Below are 12,472 nucleotides of genomic sequence, written 5' to 3' on the forward strand. Positions count from 1 at the left end.
ACTGAATCCACCAGGTTTAAATGAATCCCCAGGGGAGTCTTGGCCCTGGAGGAGATGGGAATGGAGGGGAGGGGATGGGGGGAAGGTGGGGGTGAGGGCAGGAGGGGGGAGGACAGGGGAACCCATGGCTGATGTGTAAAATTAAAACACAAATATAATAATAATTTAAAAAAGGGGGGGGGAGCCTAGGCCCACAGGTCACACGGGCAAGACATCTGCTGAGAATGGCCAAGTGGCCTGTGTACAGAATGCTTCGAAGGCAGCTGGGACCTGGGACTATAACATCCACTTTTCCTCCAGGCCCTACCAACTGAACACAAAGCCTGTCTACCAGAGGGCCTCATCTCAACTGAGAATCCAGGCTGGACAGGACAGAGTCTGTGGTCCTCGCAGGCATCCCACACTTGATGACTGCCAGAAAGCCATGCCACCCAGTTCTAGGAAGACTCCAGACCCTCGGGCGGGAAACAGACTCCTGAAATCAAAGTCTGGGATTACTAGGAAGCAGCTGGGGGTCGGTGGGAACAAGGCGGGCCAGGCACCGGGAGAAGCCTCCTGGGCCACCAACAAACAATCTTCAGTATTGCACTTGTACAGGGCCAAAACATCACCAGCGCCCAGCATGAAGATCAGTCTAGAGGTGTTTCCCATGGAGCCCCCTGCTCCTTCTCCACGCAGCACTGCATCAAATGGCCGGAACAAAGATGGGCCTGGTCATTGACAGACAAAAAAGGCAAGCAGGGAACCTGGGAACGCTGGCTTCATCGGCCTGCCCTTCAGTGCTTCTGACCGTCCCCTTGTTCTACGCAGGTTATGTGCAGGCCTGGTTCTAGATAATAGCTGTTTATGTGAAAACAGCCTCATGATTTCATCTGTCCACAAACTCAACTGTGGTAAACTCCTGCTGCTAACCAAAGCATGGCCCTGTGGTGGCTGAGGCTTCCCGCCCCAGCAGGGTGGGAGAGAGGAGAGGAGAGGAGAGGAGAGAGGAAGGAGTGACGCAGTGTGGAGGCGGCAGGCCCAGGCTGGGCTTTTGCTTGAGGCCCAGCCCTGTGAGCAGGAAACCAGAAGTGAGGCTAGCCCTCAGATAGGACAGGCTGGAAGGAGAACAGAGATGGCACCCAGCTATGAGTGGTCTAGGCTCAGGCCTCTAGGTGAGCATCTGAGGGCTGGCTAAAAACCCAGGCCTGGAAGATTCCAGGTCAAGAGCACTCCAGGTGGACAGTTCGAAAGAAACCAACTCTATGGATCAATGTTGTTTATCTCTGTTAAGACTCCCATTCATGGTGAGTGGTGGTGGCGGTGGCGCACGCCTTTAATCCCAGCCCTCAGTAGACGGAGACAGGTGGATCTCTGTGAGTCGAGGCTAGCCTGGGCTACAAAAGTGAGTTCCAGGGGCTGGAGAGATGGCTCAGAGGTTAAGAGCACTGGGTGCTATTCCAGAAGTCCTGAGTTCAATTCCCAGCACCCACATGGTGGCTCACAACCATCTACAATGGGATCTCGTGCCCTCTTCTGGTGTGTAGGAATATATGCAGGCAGAACATTTTATATATAATAAATAAATAAATCTGGTGTGCAGACAGAACACTGTATCCATAATAATAAATAAATTAATTTTAAAAAAAAAAGAGTGAGTTCCAGGACAAGCACCAAAATTACACCACGAAACTCTGTCTCAAAAAAACAAAAATAAAAAAGAAGAAGGAGGAGGAGGAGGAGAAGAAAGAGAAGGAGGAGAAGGAGGAGAAGGAGAAGGGGAAGAAGAAAAGAAAACACAGAGCCAGGGTGTGGCTCAGTGGGGAGAGTGCTTGCCTAGTATTCAGGAAGCCCTGGGTTTGATCCCCAGCACTGCATAAAACAGTCATGATATTATCCCAGGACTTGGAAGATGGGGGCAGGAGGACCAGAGGTTCAAGGTCAGTTCCAGCTACAAAGCTAAAGGTCAGCCTAAGCTACATGAAACCCTGTCTGAATAAGAAAAGAGAAAGAAAGAAAAGAAAAGACAGGGACATGATGAAGGGAGAAAGTCATTTTCCAGTTGGAGGGCAGTAATGGGGGAGGGCTCCTGCTGAGGTCTGGCCACACTCACGACTGAATGAGAAGGAGCAATTATGAAAGGCATGGAGGGGGTTTCTAAAGAAGGGAGGATGCAAAGCCCCAAGAGGACAGTTGTAACGTCAGAGGGAGGTGGGTGAGAAGCCAGGAGGGCAGCCTGGTCCACGCGGCCCGAGGCTGGGCAGATCCCCAGAGTGCAAGTTTGACTCAAAGAGCCGGAGTCTGCAAGTGGAAGGAGATGAGACCTTCCTTTCAGATCTTTCCGGGAAGGGGCGTGTGTGTGTGTGTGTGTGTGTGTGTGTGTGTGTGTGTGTGTGTGTATGTGTGTGTGTGCAGGCGTGTGTGTGCATGTGTGCGTGCGTGTGCGTGTGTGCGCGCGTGAGAGAGAGAGAGAGAGAGAGAGAGAGAGAGAGAGAGAGAGAGAGAGAGAGACCCTCAGAATGAGGAGGGTTCTCACCACTGCCTACAGGAAGGAACGGTACCTGGGCAGGGCTGTCCAGAGTGTTGTTGGCCCCGATCATACTTCAGAGATCCAGCTAGCTGTGGTACTGCTGACTAAGAGAGCCATGCTTAGTGTCAGAGATAAGGAGGGCGGGGCTTGAAGTGAGGGAGAAGCTATAGGGACTGAGTTGGGGAAGCTCAGACAAGAGATGAGCAAGGAGCTGGGCGGTGGCAGAGGCAGGCGGATCTCTGTGAGTTCGAGGCCAGCCTGGTCTACAAAGCGAGTTCCAGGACAGCCTCCAAAAGCTACAGAGAAACCCTGTCTCAAAAAACAAAAACAAAAAAAAAAGGAAAGGGATCAAGAATTTTCCATAGGGGCTGGAGAGGTGGCTCAGGGGTTAAGAGTTAAGACTGCTCTTGCAGTGGACCTGGATTCAATTCCCAGCACCCACAGGGCAGCTCACAACTGTCTGTAACCCCAGGATCCAACACCCTCACACAGACATACAAGCAGGCGCGCGCGTGCGCGCGAGCGCGCGCGCGCGCGCACACACACACACACACAAAAAACTAAAAAAGAATTTTCCAGATATTACTAAACACTCACTGAATGTATCAAAGTTCTGGTTTGCACCCCAAGGTTGAAAAGGGGAGACACAAACAAAAACAAGCAAGCTAATAATAATAATAATAATAATAATAATAATAATAATAATAACAACAACAACAACCAGCACATACGGGCATCTGAGAGTCCCAGGACCCTACACCTGTAGTAGGTTAAAGGGTATGAGGACTTAAGAGGAGGTGGGGTCTAATGGTCTCCCCTGGGTCGAAGTCACCTTCGGAGACATTTCAACCAATACCTCCAAGGCTAGGTCATGGGAAGCCTAGGCCTCCTGAAACTGTTACTACAATGGGGTACCTCGCTGCCAGGTAAGAAATCTGACTCCTGAGACTGTCACAGCAAAGAATCCACATGTGGGTGCTCTGAATGACATTCCAGCTAAGCCCAACCCTGCAACCATGCCCACCACGATGCTAGTGGAGCTATTCCAGACCCCCAGTGAGCTCACCCACCAGCTAGATACTACCTAGTAACTTCCACCTGGGCCCCACGGGGCAGAGGAATTGCTCTGTGGAACTCTGCCCAGCCTTGTCCAAGCTTCCAACCCACAAATCACAATGCAGCCCACACTGGTGGGTTTGCTAAGCCACGGAGTTCCAGTGTGGTTTGTACAGCAGCCGTGGTAACAACAGCAGACACAGTCCCCGGGGGAGGATGTAGACAGGAACACACACATGAAAAGACCCAGGGAACTATCAACCTGGTGCAGGGGGAGCCCCAGGCAGGCTCCAGGGCATACTGAGCAGAGTGAGGGAAGATGGGAAAGGAGGGGAGAGAGATGCAGGGAAGGCTTCCAGGCAGAGTGACTTAGAAACAGGTTGAGAGGCAGTCAAGTGGAAACTGTTACCACCTGAGTAGTAGTTGGCAGGTGACCTTATATGGAGGCTGGGGAATACTGGAGCTTGTTCCTCTGCTAAGGGGTACAGCAGATGGAGAGGTCCCCCAAAGCCAGGGAGCTGCCCACCGGATAGGCACCTAGTATCTAAGAAGTACTTAGGCACCAGCTCAAAGGTCCTTTTTAGAAATCTACTGTTCGGTGTGAGCCTACTGTGTGCCAGGCTGAGCCCTCGGGTAACTTCACTTCCAACTCTACTCAGAAACAGGGACCCAAATTGAACAGATGAGGGAAAGGAAGTGTGGACAGGAGAGCGGACCTCTCTGCACCATGACTGACCAGTAAAGGACAGAGGAAAGCCAGCAGAGGGTTGGCAGGACCCCTAGGGAGCAGGTCACCAGTGCACAGCACTGCAGACTCTCCACAGTTGCCTTTTGGATCCCAGCCAGAGCCGGTATGACCAGTGGGGCCCTCCTGGGTTTGGGGATCCTTCCAGGTAAAGACACCTCACTACCATGTTACTGTCCATCCAAAGGGGCCAGTGCAGCAGGCTCAAAATCCACTCGAGTGAGACACGCCTCACTCAACACTGCTACCTGGAAGCTTTACTTTTATCTTCAAAGCAAGAGGAGGGCTGAACTAGGCTGACTCAGAGGGCCTCAGTCCTAGGGAGAGGCTGAAAGGGGTTGGGGAACACCCTGGGCTTTCCCCCCCACATCTGGCTCCCTTTAAAGACAGCCCCTCCTCCCCTTGCCCCACAGTCATTAAACCTTTGGCTCCCCACTTGGGCTCTCTTCTGAAAAAAATTTTATGACATTTCATTTAGTTCTTTGTGTGCAGCGGTGGGGGAGGGGTGTGCAGCGTGCAAGTGTGAAGGTCAGAAAACAACTTGTATGAGTCGGTTCTTAACGCTCCCGCTTCTGCCGTGTGGATCTCAGGGACTGGACTCAGGTCACAGAGCTTGGCAGCAAGTGCCCTTACCCATTGAACCATCTCCCCAGACCTGCCACTTGCTCTCTTAAAATGAGTCTGCTCCATGGAATGTGTTCCGTTACAGGGACCAGCGGGACTCCACATTCCCGGTTATAGTCAGGACACTGAGGCTGGGGGAGAGCTAGCAGGAGACCAGCAAGAGGGCTGGGAGGTAGCTCCATGGATAAGAGCACTTGCTGTTCAGTCATGAGGACATGAGTTTAAATCCCTGCTACCTACGAAAAACATCAGCCATGGCCATGGCCATGTGAGCCTGTAAGCCCAGGGATGGTGTGCATGTGCGTGTGCTTGTGTGTGTATGTGTGTGTCTGTGTGTGTCTCTGTGTGTGTGCATCCGTGGGTGTGTGATGTATGTGGTGTGGTGCATGTGTGTCTGTGTGTGTGTGTGTATGTGTGTGTCTGTGTGTGTGTGTTACAGGAAGTTTGTTACGGCTTTCTGGATGCCAGCCTAACTCAAGGTTCAATGAGAGACCTGTCTCAAGGGAATAAGAAGAGGGATAGAGCAACACTTGATGTCCTCCTCCAGCCTCCACCAGTGAGTCTTGAACACATGTGTGCACAGTACACATGAACACAAAGAAAAGAACCAGTCAGAATCACTCATCTACACACACACACACACACACACACACACATACACACTCACTCACTCACTGGACTGTAATCTGAGGAAGAACAAGATGCTGCTGATCTGGTCTCTTCAGGCCTCCTAAGGGATCTGAAGGAGATGACCTACCTGGCTTTGGGAAACCAGGGTTGCCTTATGGAGGTCCATAGGCAACGCCCCTTTCAGCTCTCTGACCCAGGCAGGCCGCACCCCAGAGAAGATCACAGCCTGTTCTCAAGTCACAGATAGGACAAGGAGTGGAGAGACGTGAGAATCAGGCCCACAGTGAGCAGGTGGAACAAAGGGGCCCTGGTTTGGGGCTGGTTCCCTGGGCCTCTGAAGGGCCAAGGTAAGGTTCACATAGCACTTTCTAAACCGTGAAGTAATGTACACATGGTGTGGTAAGAAACATCCTGAGAAGCCCAGCAAACACACAAACCAATGACCCAGCTCTTGGGAGGTAGAGACAGGATGATCAGGAGTTCAAGGACAGCCTCAACCACACATTTTAAGGCCAAGGTGTCTGAAATACCCTAACAGGGAAGGAGGAAGGGGAGAGAGAGATGCCCCAGAGCAAGCCAGTATTAACTGCACATATCCATTCCTACAATGAGGCAGCCCTCTTACAGGCTTCCTCCTGAGGTTCTGCACACATGATGTCACTTACTCTCAGCAAATCCTGCCAGGGACAGGTTTCCCTCCAGCATGGGAAAGGAAGTTGAAGCTGGGTTGTCCACAGGACATGTCTAAGGCATGAATATGGAGCCAAGATCTTGCTTTTCTCAGTCCCAGAGCTGGCTCTGCCCACTGAGCTGCCTCAAGTAACATTACTATCACCCACTGAGGGTGGTTATGGCTGCTGAGGAAGCTCTTGAAAAGATATATATGTATATCATGCAGCCAAGGGGGACAGAAAGCCTTTCCTTGGGGGACAGCCTCTTTCCTGGTTCTCCATACAGGGGCCTCTGCTGAACCCTGCTTGCCCCCATAGAGAAGTTTACAGGCTGAGCTAACTGTCACCTACTCCAGGAAGCCTGTCTGGATCCCTCTTGAGCGACAAGGAACACCTCAATCTTCCTCTGCCATAGTCTAGCTATATTGTGCTGTCTTTATTGGTTTATGGCCACCTCAGTTGTCCTACCAGCCTGGGCACACTGGAAGACAGGTCTGGTCTGGCTCATTCCTATGTCCGAAAAGTACTCTGGTCCTATTGCCATGACTCTAATGTCCTGCAAGGAAGCTACTCCTGGAATGGCGGGACACACACACAGGCCTGTGGCCAAGGGACTGGCGGAGAACCCAGCTGGCTGCACCATCTGTCCTGGAGCACAGGACAGAGCAGGCCTAAGGCAAAGATGCCAGGCTGTCAGCTCAGCCAGGTCAGCCTAGGACAAGGTGAGACACCATAGCACCCAGGGCCTTGCCCAGCTGGAGCCTGGGGTCAGACAAGACTTTCATTTTTCATGCATTTGTTTTTATGTTATGTGCATGGTACTTTGCCTGCATGTATGTCTGGGCCCTCAGCTGTGCCTGGTTCTCATGGAGCCAGAAGAGGGCATTGGATCCCCTGGAACTGGAGTTACAGATCGTTTTAACCATCATGCGGGTGCTGGGAATAGAACCTGGATCCTCTGGAAGAGCAACAAGTGCTCTTAACCACTGAGCCACCTCTCCAGCCCCTGGACAAGATGGTTTAATTCTCTAACTAGTTCAAAGTGATGTAAAGACAAGGCCTTGACTTTCTCATCTGTAAAGCCAGTTGAAAACCAGCAGTCAGGTAAAGCGGTTAGGGATTTAAATACGCCTGACATTTAGCAGGGCCTCAGCAGAAACCATCATTTTACCATCTCACCTCACCAACAAGCCCCACCACTGAACCACGGCAGAAACCCACAGACAGATGAGAAACAGGAGTGATTACTTAACAGGGCCAGTGACTTGCAAGTGCCTGCAAGTTCTGACAGAGGTTCTTATGATGCCTGCAGATGTGGATGGGGCTTCCAGACGAGGAGTGTGGCCTACGCAAAGGGAGCTGGCGTCCCTGGACCCTTCCACTCTCCAGCAAAGTAGTGGCCAGCTCGCCCAAGGCTCTAGGAGGACTATGTAGCTGCACTACCACACTAGGCACAGGTAAGGAGTGGTGGTACAGTGACCCCAGACTCTGACATGTGTATCAGCTCAGACAGCCTGGGTCCCCCAGCCTACCCCGTCAGTGTACAAGGATGAGCAGAGGAGGCTTCACAAGGGATGACAGCAAGGCCACTCACTGGAGGTGCAGGTGCCTCCAGAGTCAAACTGAAGATGAAGAAGGAGCCCCAGGCTTGCAACTTCCCAAGCCCAAGCACCTGCTTTAGTGCCTCATGGGTTCCTGGTTGGTCCTAACCCAACTCCCTGCTGTGAGGAGCAGGGGGGATAGGAAGGTAACTGGGACCATTTGGAGCTGGCCAGTCAAAGAAAATCAGATACTAAGCCAAAAAGCACCAGGGATGGAGGTGTACACTTTTAATCCCTGCACTGGGGAGGCAGAGGCGGGCAGAGTTCTGTGAGCTCAAGGCCAGCCAGGACTACGTAGTGAGACCCTGTTTCAAAGATAAATTAATTCAAAAGTAACCTAAACCAAAGACCAGAGAACCCCCAGAAAGCTCACAGACAACACCCACAATGCTCCAGACTCCAGCCCAGACTCAAAGGCCAACTGCAGAACCTCCAACCTCAGCCAGCCGGGAGCTGCTCCTCCCAGGCTCAGGCCACTCAAAACCACTAAAGCTCCATTCAGCAGCTCGGATGCCTGGCACTCCCCTGCCTTAAAGCCCAAATGAGCCTCCCTGAGACCCATCTCCTCAGCTTCCAAGACCCCCTGCTCAGGTGTCATCTACTCAGGATCCGCCCCCATCCTCACAGTCCTTGCTCTCTAGATAGCCTGAGTTTAAAGCTGTTCACTTGATGATTGTGTGACCTCAGGAAGGTGACTTGACCTCTCTGTCTCCAACTCATCTTTGATTTAGGGTGTTATAAGGACGGAGTTCATGCATGCTGAGACATGGGTGATACTTACATGACACTCATTATTACTGTCTTTCACAGCATTTATAGCAGGTGTCTACTGTCATGGTTTGTCTGCCTTCACAGCCTCGGATAGTTCAACAGCTGGGGTCTGTGCCGTCACATGTCACAGCCTACTCTGGCACCTGCCATACCCATGTAGGGAATGAGCGAACTGGGTGTGACATTGTAAGGGGGCATCGTCAACTCTGGGGACAGACGGGGTAGGGAGTCAAAGAAATGATGGCTGAGCTGTGTTTTGAAGGATAAAAACAAATCATCCAGACAGATTGAGAACACTTTGGATGTCTGCCCGTGGCTGAGTCTGGGTTTCATATGAAGCTTCTGAACAAGCTGTTGAGTCTCAATTCTCCTCCAGAGAGCCTTCTAGGACCACCACAACCCCTTCAGCCCCTGAGGTCACTCATCCACACATTCAGCCATTTTGAGCTTCTGCTGTATGATGGGCATTATCACTTTCTGTCTCTAGGTCTCCCCTCTCCTGCCACATAGTGAGGACCACCATCAGAGTTATATTTCAACTTCTCAACCATTCAGACCCAAGGCTGGGGGATGTCTAGAATCACCCAGCACTCAGGGACTCAGGGACCAACACCTGGCCCAAAGTCACACAGTGAGTAATAGGGTGAACATGAGATTTTTCCCCTCTGTGTGCATGTTCGCATGTCAGTGTTTTGTGTGTATGTGGCGCATACATGTGAATATGCAGGTATGTATGCCAGTGCACATGTGGTGTGAGGTCAGAAGAAGACCTCAAGTGTCCTATCTTCTCCATATTATTGCTTTGAGGTGGGATCTCTCACTGAACTAGAAGCTGACCACTTTAGCTAGGCTAGAATCTCAGTCAGTTCCCAGGATCTACCTGTTTCCACCCTTCAAGGCTGGGAATACAGGCTTGCACAGCTGCGCCAAGCTTTTTGCATAGATGCAAACTCAGGATTCGAACTCATATCCTCTTGTTTGCACAAGTGTTCTTACCGACTGAACCAACTTCCCAGACCTGAAAATGAGATTCTAGCCCAAGCCTACCACGATGGCACACACTTGTAATCCCATTACTCAGGAAGCTGACGCAGGAGGATCGGGAATAGGAGGCCATCCTGAGCTACATAGTGAAACTATCTCAAAATAAAACAAAACAAAAAAGAAGAGGAAGAAGAATTAGGGGGAGGGAGAAAGACAAGATTCCAACCTGGGGGCTGTTTCCCAAACCTCAATGTATTCTGATCTAGACCCCTAATGAGGCTGGGGGCAGATGAAGGTTGGAGACGCCACTGCTTTTGTCCTGGGGTTCACAGGAATTAGTGGGTCCTATGGAGGTCTGCAGCAGCACACTGAGCAGAGCACAGATGCCCACTGCTGGTTCTGGTCAGCTTGCCGTTAGCAGCAACTGGGCAAGGAGTCTCAGGAGAATAGGACCAATAACCCATCACCAGTTGTGGAGTCCAAACAGTCCTAAGCCCTGCTGGGAGCTGACCTGGACCAGGCTACAACCGAGGATCAGAAGTTCAAGGTCATCTTTGGCAACAATCTTCACCAAATTTGAGGCCAGCCTGGGTTACATGAGACCCTGTCTCACATATAAAAATAAAAACAGCTCAGTACTAAGAAAAAAGAAAGTGTCCCCAAATTCTCCTTTTTTCCATAGGAGCAAAGGAAATTAAGAAGAGGCCACAGAAATTTAAGGTCTGCCAACCAGGCACAAGTTCAAAGGTGGTGATCAATGTCATTTTTAACTAATGTGAGGTTCCTGTGGCCCTGTGGCCCAATTTCCACACTCAACACCCCGCTCCATAGCCAGAGGCCAGATGCTAGCTGAGTTTAAGTCAGGGCTTAGGGGAGGAATGCTAAACCTGGAACCAGGACCATTGAGTTCAAATCCCAGCTCTGACCTACCTGGTCTACCGAGTGAGATCCAGGGCAGGCACCAAAACTATACAGAGAAACCCTGTCTTTGGGGGAGGGGGGAGGAAGGAAGGAAGGAAGGAGTGAGGGAGGGAGGGAGGGAAGAGAAGAGAAAAGAAAAGAAAGAAAAAGTCCCAGCTCTGCCACTTCCTGCCTCTGTGACCCTAGACAGGCTGTTGACCTCTCTGAGCCTGAGTTATTTTATCATCTGGGGTGAGTGTGGGAGAGAGCAGCAAGGTGGAGAACACCAGTTACTTTTCTCCCTGCTATAACCAAACCCCTGACAGAAGGGCTTGAGGATGGAAGGGCTCATCTTGGCTCACAGTTTGAGGAAACACAGTCTATCAGGCAAGGACGTGATGGTGGCAGGTGGTCACTGTGTCCACAGTCAGGAAGCAGAGAGAGATGGTACCCTGAGACCTTCTCCTTTTTCTCTTTTTATTCAGTCCAGAGCCCCAGCCCATAGGATTGTGTCATCCACATTCAGGGTGGGTCTTCCTTCCTTCCTTAAACCTCTATAGAAACACTCTCACAGACATACCCAGGTTCTGATCCCAGTCAGGCTGACAGTGAAGATTAGCTCACAGGGATGGTAAAAATGGACCTGCCTCACTGAACAGAAGCAAGTAAACATGTGCATGTGCTCAGCATGCTGTCTGGCAAATTGGGACCATGAGGACACTCCACCCTGGGCTCAGGGGACAGAAGCAAGGGGCCCAGTGGCTCAGATTCCACCCCGGGCCTGGCTGAGAAACTATCTGCCCATATTCATTCTCTAGGTATCCCCTGGCCTCTGGCCAGGCCTGGGCATACCAAGCGTAGCTTATAAAGTTCTCTGGGGTATGGAGATGGAGATACAAGCCAAGCTCCCATCCCAGTGACAGCAAGGCTCACAAAGGGTGCATGGTGTCATGGAAAAATCTAGGAAGGCTTTCCAGAGGAGGCAGCATCCCAGCTGAATCTGAGGGCCCAGAAGGAAACTGCCAGAGAGACAGCAGGCTAGGAAAGGTACAGGGAAGCACAGAACGCCCAGCAGCTGGAGAGAGCCTAGGCGGCCCACTGAGGCAGAGGAAGCCAGTCAGTGTGGTGCTGCTACATACACAGAGGGATGGATAGTGGGACCTGGAAAGAGACTGAGGCAAGCATGGCACCGAGATGGTAACCTGCTGGGTAAGTCTGAGCAGGCAGGCAGGTGCCACGGTTACTCCAGCTTCAGAAGCACCGTCTACTGTGAGAGCAGGTGGAAGCGACTGTAAGAGACTAAGGGGCAAGGTACCTGGGGCTGGTGATGCTGAGCTGAGTGGCAGCTGGTGAGGAGACCGCTGAAACATGTATTTGCCCCAGGGCCCCTTTTTAAAGGCCTCTTCTGAAATGTCCTGAGTTGGCAGCTACCGTGCCCAGCACAGGCTGTCCAGGCTATCCTGAGTCCTTCTTCAGGCACCAGGTCAAAGGCCCCCAGTGAGCCACTGAGTACTTGGGTGTTCCTGGGACCTCAGCACCTATCTCTGCTCCAAAGTCCCAGTTAGGAGGTTCCAGGAAAAATACTCCCGAAGGTCACTCCATAGGACATTTTCCACATGGCCTTCCCTCACATGCCCATGTCCTTCCTCTCCCGTTCTCGCCTGCTCACACGGTAAATTCTGTCAGCCCACAGGCTTGGAGTCCTGAGCTGGGGAAGTCAGGAGACACAGAGCCTTGAGCTCAGAAGGCAGCGGAATTGTGCACAGTATACACACACACACACACACACACACACACACACACACACACACACACACACGGCAGGCAGCAGGATGTGCACAGGGCACACACTCAACCAAACAGAATTCTAGAACTTGCTACAGAGGATTCCATTCCGCCCTGCGCCAAACTGCTAGCCTGGGGCGGGGGGGCTACTGCTACTGCCTCTGGGGCTCTTTGGGTAGACTACTAGTTATAACTT

At 51.7% G+C, this 12,472-nt stretch overlaps 1 protein-coding gene across 1 annotated transcript in view; it reads right to left on the reverse strand.

The window, feature by feature from the left end:
• Acot11 (acyl-CoA thioesterase 11) overlaps positions 1–12,472 on the reverse strand; it is a 53,390-nt gene that overhangs the window by 40,540 nt on the left and 378 nt on the right. The window lies entirely within an intron of this gene.

The sequence above is a fragment of the Onychomys torridus genome, chromosome 2 (genome assembly GCF_903995425.1).
Source record: "Onychomys torridus chromosome 2, mOncTor1.1, whole genome shotgun sequence".
NCBI lineage: Eukaryota > Metazoa > Chordata > Mammalia > Rodentia > Cricetidae > Onychomys > Onychomys torridus.